Raw genomic sequence first — 8456 nt, 5'->3', positions numbered from 1 at the left:
AATGGTAGTAATAAAGCATATGCATCATGTAAATTATATCTTATAAGTTGCAAGCCTCATGCATAGTGTACCAATAGTGCCCGCACCTTGTCCTAATTAGCTTGGACTACCGGATCATCACAATGCATTGTTTTTACCAAGTGTCACAAAGGGGTACCTCTATGCCGCCTGTACAAAGGTCTAAGGAGAAAGCTCGCATTGGATTTCTCGCTATTGATTATTCTTCAACTTAGACATCCATACCGGGACAACATAGACAACAGATAATGGACTCCTCTTTTATGCATAAGCATGTAACAACAATTAATAATTTTCTCATTTGAGATTTGAGGATATATGTCCAAAACTGAAACTTCCACCATGGATCATGGCTTTAGTTAGCGGCCCAATGTTCTTCTCTAACATATGCATGCTTAACCATAAGGTGGTAGATCTCTCTTACTTCAGACAAGACGGACATGCATAGCAACTCACATGAAATTCAACAATAAATAGTTGATGGCGTCCCCAGTGAACATGGTTATCGCACAACAAGCAACTTAATAAGAGATAAAGTGCATAATTACATATTCAATACCACAATAGTTTTTAAGCTATTTGTCCCATGAGCTATATATTGCAAAGGTGAATGATGGAATTTTAAAGGTAGCACTCAAGCAATTTACTTTGGAATGGCGGAAAATACCATGTAGTAGGTAGGTATGGTGGACACAAATGGCATAGTGGTTGGCTCAAGTATTTTGGATGCATGAGAAGTATCCCCTCTCGATACAAGGTTTAGGCTAGCAAGGCTTATTTGAAACAAACACAAGGATGAACCGGTGCAGCAAAACTCACATAAAAGACATATTGAAAACATTATAAGACTCTACACCGTCTTCCTTGTTGTTCAAACTCAATACTAGAAATTATCTAGACCTTAGAGAAACCAAATATGCAAACCAAATTTTAGCATGCTCTATGTATTTCTTCATTAATGGGTGCAAAGCATATGATGCAAGAGCTTAATCATGAGCACAACAATTGCCAAGTATCACATTACCCAAGACATTTATAGCAATTACTACATGTATCATTTTCCAATTCCAACCATATAACAATTTAACGAAGGAGAAACTTCGCCATGAATACTATGAGTAGAAACCAAGGACATACTTGTCCATATGCTACAGCGGAGCGTGTCTCTCTCCCATAAAGTGAATGCTAGGATCCATTTTATTCAAACAAAACAAAAAACAAAAACAAACCGACGCTCCAAGAAAAAGCACATAAGATGTGATGGAATAAAAATATAGTTTCAGGGGAGGAACCTGATAATGTTGTCGATGAAGAAGGGGATGCCTTGGGCATCCCCAAGCTTAGACGCTTGAGTCTTCTTGATATATGCAGGGGTGAACCACCGGGGCATCCCCAAGCTTAGAGCTTTCACTCTCCTTGATCATGTTGCATCATACTCCTCTCTTGATCCTTGAAAACTTCCTCCACACCAAACTCGAAACAACTCATTAGAGGGTTAGTGCACAATATAAATTGACATATTCAGAGGTGACACAATCATTCTTAACACTTCTGGACATTGCATAATGCTACTGGACATTAGTGGATCAAAGAAATTCATCCAACATAGCAAAAGAGGCAATGCGAAATAAAAGGCAGAATCTGTCAAAACAGAACAGTTCGTATTGACGAATTTTAAAATGGCGCCAGACTTGCTCAAATGAAAATGCTCAAATTGAATGAAAGTTGCGTACATATCTGAGGATCATGCACGTAAATTGGCTTAATTTTCTGAGTTACCTACAGGGAGGTGGACCCAGATTCGTGACAGCAAAGAAATCTGGAACTGTGCAGTAATCCAAATCTAGTACTTACTTTTCTATCAACGGCTTAACTTGGCACAACAAAACACAAAACTAAGATAAGGAGAGGTTGCTACAGTAGTAAACAACTTCCAAGACACAAAATAAAAACAAAGTACTGTAGGTAAAAACATGGGTTGTCTCCCATAAGCGCTTTTCTTTAACGCCTTTCAGCTAGGCGCAGAAAGTGTGTATCAAGTATTATCAAGAGACGAAGTGTCAACATCATAATTTGTTCTCATAATAGAATCAAAAGGGTACTTCATTCTCTTTCTAGGGAAGTGTTCCATACCTTTCTTGAGAGGAAATTGATATTTTATATTACCTTCCTTCATATCAATAGTAGCACCAACAGTTCGAAGAAAAGGTCTTCCCAATATAATGGGACAAGATGCATTGCATTCAATATCCAAGACAACAAAATCAACGGGAACAAGGTTATTGTTAACGGTAATGCGAACATTATCAACTTTACCCAAAGGTTTCTTTGTAGAATGATCAGCAAGATTAACATCCAAATAACAATTTTTCAGCGGTGGCAAGTCAAGCATATTATAAATTTTCTTAGGCATAACAGAAATACTTGCACCAAGATCACATAAAGCATTACAATCAAAATCTTTAACTTTCATCTTAATGATGGGCTCCCAACCATCCTCTAGCTTTTTAGGAATAGAGGCTTCGCGCTCTAGTTTCTCTTCTCTAGCTTTTATGAGAGCATTTGTAATATGATGCGTGAAAGCCAAATTTATAGCACTAGCATTAGGACTTTTAGCAAGTTTTTGCAAGAACTTTATAACTTCAGAGATGTGGCAATCATCAAAATTCAAACCATTATAATCTAAAGCAATGGGATCATCATCCCCAATGTTGGAAAAAATTTCAGCAGCTTTATCACAGGCAGTTTCAGCAGTTTTAGCAGTTTCAGGCAATTTTTCGCGCTTTGCATTAGAAGTGGAAACATTGCTAACACCAATTCTTTTATTATTAATGGTAGGAGGTGCAGCAACATGTGTAGCATTAGCATTACTAGTGGTGGTAATAGTCCAAACTTTAGCTACATTCTTCTCTTTAGCTAGTTTTTCATTTTCTTCTCTATCCCACCTAGCACGCAGTTCAGCCATTAATCTTATATTCTCATTAATTCTACCTTGAATGGCATTTGCTGTAGTAGTAATTTTATCATCTAAATCCTCAGGTTTAGCAGCCATTTTATTAATTAAAGAAGATTGTGATGCAGACATGTATGAGATTCGGGTTTCAGCATTAGCAAGTTTAGTTTGCAACCCCGAGATCTCCCTATTCAGATTTTCAAGTTGATTCCCTATATTCTTCAACAAGGTAGATTGCTCATTCATAGTTTTAGTAAACAATTTATTTTGCTCATATTGTGATTGCATAAAGCTCTTGGTGGATCTTTCAATTTCTAGCATCTTTTCTTCGTTAGGTGAAGCATATTTACCATAAGAATTACCATTAAGAGGATATGGCCTAGAATCATTATTTTTAATGAAATCCACATCAACATATTCTCTTTGAGCAACCAATGACGCTAACGGAACATTATTAGAATTAACATTAGGTCTACCATTCACAAGCATAGACATAATAGCATCAATCTTATCACTCAAGGAAGAGGTTTCTTCAACAGAATTTACCTTCTTACCTTGTGGAGCTCTTTCCGTGTGCCATTCAGAGTAGTTGATCATCATATTATCAAGAAGCTTCGTTGCTTCACCAAGAGTGATGGACATAAAGGTACCTCCAGCAGCTGAATCCAATAAATTCCGTGAAGAAAAATTTAGTCCTGCATAGAAGGTTTGGATGATCATCCAAGTAGTCAGTCCATGGGTTGGGCAATTTTTAACCAGAGATTTCATTCTTTCCCAAGCTTGAGCAACATGTTCAGTATCTAATTGTTTAAAATTCATTATGCTACTCCTCAAAGATATAATTTTAGCAGGGGGATAATATCTACCAATAAAAGCATCCTTGCATTTAGTCCATGAATCAATACTATTCTTAGGCAGAGATAGCAACCAATCTTTAGCTCTTCCTCTTATTGAGAAAGGGAACAATTTTAGTTTAATAATATCACCATCTACATCTTTATATTTTTGCATTTCACATAGTTCAACAAAATTATTAAGATGGGCAGCAGCATCATCAGAACTAACACCAGAAAATTGCTCTCGCATAACAAGATTCAGTAAAGCAGGTTTAATTTCAAAGAATTCTGCTGTAGTAGCAGGTGGAGCAATAGGTGTGCATAAGAAATCATTATTATTTGTAGTTGTGAAGTCACACAACTTAGTATTTTCAGCGTTGGCCATTTTAGCAACAGTAAATAAAACAAACTAGATAAAGTAAATGCAAGTAAACTAATTTTTTTGTGTTTTTGATATAGCAAACAAGATAGCAAGTAAAGTAAAACTAGCAACTAATTTTTTTGTATTTTGATTTAGTGCAGCAAACAAAGTAGTAAATAAAACTAAGCAAGACAAAAACAAAGTAAAGAGATTGAGAAGTGGAGACTCCCCTTGCAGCGTGTCTTGATCTCCCCGGCAACGGCGCCGGAAAAATATGCTTGATGGCGTGTAACTCACACGTTCGTTGGGAACCCCAAGAGGAAGGTATGATGCGCATAGCAGCAAGTTTTCCCTCAGAAAGAAACCAAGGTTTATCGAACCAGGAGGAGCCAAGAAGCACGTTGAAGGTTGATGGCGGCGGGATGTAGTGCGGCGCAACACCAGGGATTCCGGCGCCAACGTGGAACCTGCACAACACAACCAAAGTACTTTGCCCCAACGAAACAGTGAGGTTGTCAATCTCACCGGCTTGCTGTAACAAAGGATTAACCGTATTGTGTGGAAGATGATTGTTTGCAGAAAACAGTAGAACAAGTATTGCAGTAGATTGTATTTCAGTAAAGAGAATTGGACCGGGGTCCACAGTTCACTAGAGGTGTCTCTCCCATAAGACAAACAGCATGTTGGGTGAACAAATTACAGTTGGGCAATTGACAAATAAAGAGAGCATGACAATGCACATACATATCATGATGAGTATAGTGAGATTTAATTGGGCATTACGACAAAGTACATAGACCGCCATCCAACTGCATCTATGCCTAAAAAGTCCACCTTCAGGTTATCATCCGAACCCCTTCCAGTATTAAGTTGCAAAGCAAATGTACAATTGCATTAAGTATGGTGCGTAATGTAATCAACAACTACATCCTTAGACATAGCATCAATGTTTTATCCCTAGTGGCAACAGCACAACACAATCTTAGAACTTTACATCCTTTGTCCCGGTGTCAATGCGAGCATGAACCCACTATCGAGCATAAGTACTCCCTCTTGGAGTTACAAGCATCTACTTGGCCAGAGCATCTACTAGTAACGGAAAGCATGCAAGATCATAAACAACACATAAGTATAACTTTGATAATCAACATAACAAGTATTCTCTATTCATCGGATCCCAACAAACGCAACATATAGAATTACAGATAGATGATCTTGATCATGTTAGGCAGCTCACAAGATCCGACAATGATAGCACAATGGGGAGAAGACAACCATCTAGCTACTGCTATGGACCCATAGTCCAGGGGTAGACTACTCACACATCACACCGGAGGCGACCATGGCGGCGTAGAGTCCTCCGGGAGATGATTCCCCTCTCCGGCAGGGTGCCGGAGGCGATCTCCTGGATCCCCCGAGATGGGATCGGCGTTGGCGGCGTCTCTGGAAGGTTTTCCGTATCGTGGTTCTCGGTACTGGGGGTTTCGTCACGGATGCTATTTGTAGGCGGAAGGGCAGGTCAAGAGGTGGCACGGGGGCCCCACACCACAGGGCCGCGCGGCCAAGGGGGGGCCGCGCCGCCCTAGGGTGTGGCCCCCTCGTGGCCCCTCTTCGTCTCTCCTTCGGACTTCTGGAAGCTTCGTGGAAAAATAGGCCCCTGGGCTTTGATTTCGTCCAATTCCGAGAATATTTCCTTACTAGGATTTATGAAACCAAAAACAGCAGAAACAAAGAATCGGCACTTCGGCATCTTGTTAATAGGTTAGTTCCAGAAAATGCACGAATATGACATAAAGTGTGCATAAAACATGTAGATAACATCAATAATGTGGCATGGAACATAAGAAATTATCGATACGTCGGAGACGTATCAGACACTCTCAACATTGATCACATAAATAAATAAGTTCTCTTCCTTTGTGCTACATATACTCTTGTTTGATAATGAACACCATTCGTTGCATAGGGCTACTAGAGCACCTCAATGCCGGAGTTAACAAGCTTCACAACATTCGATATTCATGTTTAAGTAACCTTTAGAGCATAATAGATCTTTGCAACTTAAACCTAGTACTAACATAGCATACACACTATCACCTTTACACTATGAAGGGGGAATAAATCACATCAATACTATCATAGTAATAATTAACTCCATAACCTACAAGAGATTATGATCATAACCTACGCCAAGTACTACACGATGCACACACTGTCACCATTACACCGTGAAGGAGGAATAGACTACTTTAATAACATCACAAGAGTAGCACATAGATGAATAGTGATACAAAGCTCATCATATGGATCTCAATCATGCAAAGCAATTCATGAGATCATTGTATTGGGGTACAGAGAGAGAGATTAACCACATAGCTACCGGTACAGCCCTTAGCCTCGATGGAGAACTACTCCCTCCTCATGGGAGACAGCAGCGGTGATGAAGATGGCGGTGGTGTTGATGGAGAAGCCTTCCGGGGGCACTTCCCCGTCCCGGCGGCGTGCCGGAACAGAGACTCCTGTCCCCCAGATCTTGGCTTCGCGATGGCGGCGGCTCTGGAAGGTTTCTCGTACCGTGGCTTTTCGTATTGAGGTTTTAGGTCAGGGAGGCTTAAATAGGCAAAGAGGCGGAGTCGGAGGGCTAACGAGGCGACAACACAGTAGGGGGGCGCGCCCAGGGTCCAGGCCGCGCCGCCCTAGCGTCTGGTGGCCCTGTGGCCCCCCTCTGCTGGCTCTCGGGTGTTCTGGAAGCTTCGTGGAAAAATAGGATGCTGGGCATTGATTTCGTCCAATTCCGAGAATATTTCCTTACTAGGATTTCTGAAACCAAAAACAGCAGAAAACAGGAACTGGCACTTCGGCATCTCGTCAATAGGTTAGTTCCGGAAAATGCATAAAAACGATATAAAGTGTGAACAAAACATGTAGGTATTGTCATAAAACTAGCATGGAACATAAGAAATTATAGATACGTTTGAGACGTATCACGTTGCTTGAATCCTTTGGCTACAAGTCTAGCCTTATATCTATCAATGGAACCATCTGATTTGCGCTTGATTTTATAGATCCAACGGCAATCAATAACATTATTACCTTCATGTGGTGGTACCAACCTCCATGTTTTATTGTTCATAAGAGCCCCAAACTCATCATCCATGCATTTCTCCTTCCAATTCGGATCAGCCAACGCAGAAGGAAGATTAGCTGGTTCAACAGTGGTGCATGAGAGAAGCCATCGTACAGTGATATCCTTGTATTCCCGAGGTTTAACAATACCACGAGACGCGTGTGTGCGCGGAGGAGATGCCACAACCTAGGTGACATAGGGACAGGGCGGATGTAAGGATTTGAAGGGAAAAACAGCCTCATCGAAAACAACGTCATGAGAGATGTGAACTCTACCGGTGGCTACTTCAAGGCATTTAACACCTTTGTGACGTGGACTATGCTAAGAAAAACACATTGTTTGGAGCGAAACGCAAGTTTGCGCTTGTTGTAGGGACGAAGATTAGGCCAACATGCACAACCAAAGACACGAAGGGATGAATAATTTGGTTGTGTACCAATAACACAATGAACTGGAGTATCATTATTTATAAATTTGCTAGGGAGCATATTAATGAGATAGGTGGCTGTAAGAAATGCTTCATCCCAGAATTTTAAGGGCATACCAGCATGTGCAAGAAGAGCAAGGCCAACCTCAACAATGTGGCGGTGTTTGCGCTCAGCAGAGCCGTTCTGTTGGTGAGCATGTGGACAAGAAACATGATGAGATATCCCCTGTATTTGGAATAAAGAGTTTAATTTGATATATCCACCTCCCAAGTCAGATTGGACAGTAAGGATCTTTCCGTCAAACTTACGCTCAACAAGTGTTTGAAAGTTGACAAAGGCATCAAAGACATCAGACTTTTTCTTAAGCAAGTAAATCCAAGTAAATTTATTATAATAATCGATAAAGCTTACATAATAGTCATGACAACCAACAGAGAAGAAGGTGCAGGGCCCATACATGAGAAAAGACTAACTTCAAGGGTAGTGTAGATACACTGATAGATATAGGATATGGAAGCTGATGACTCTTAGCCTGTTGACAGGGATCACAAACTGAAGTACTACTAGTATCTCTAACATAAGGGAGTTTATTTTTTATTATAATTTGCCTAACAATAACTAGAGAAGGATGACCTCGACAACTGTGCCATTGAGACTAGGACGGCTTCGCGGCGAAAAAGGCATGCTTTGGTGATCTTGAGGATGACAGGGACGAAATCAAGGGATAGAGGCC

This window comes from Lolium perenne, chromosome 2 (assembly GCF_019359855.2).
Source record: "Lolium perenne isolate Kyuss_39 chromosome 2, Kyuss_2.0, whole genome shotgun sequence".
NCBI lineage: Eukaryota > Viridiplantae > Streptophyta > Magnoliopsida > Poales > Poaceae > Lolium > Lolium perenne.
Note: the sequence above shows the minus strand (reverse complement) of the source record.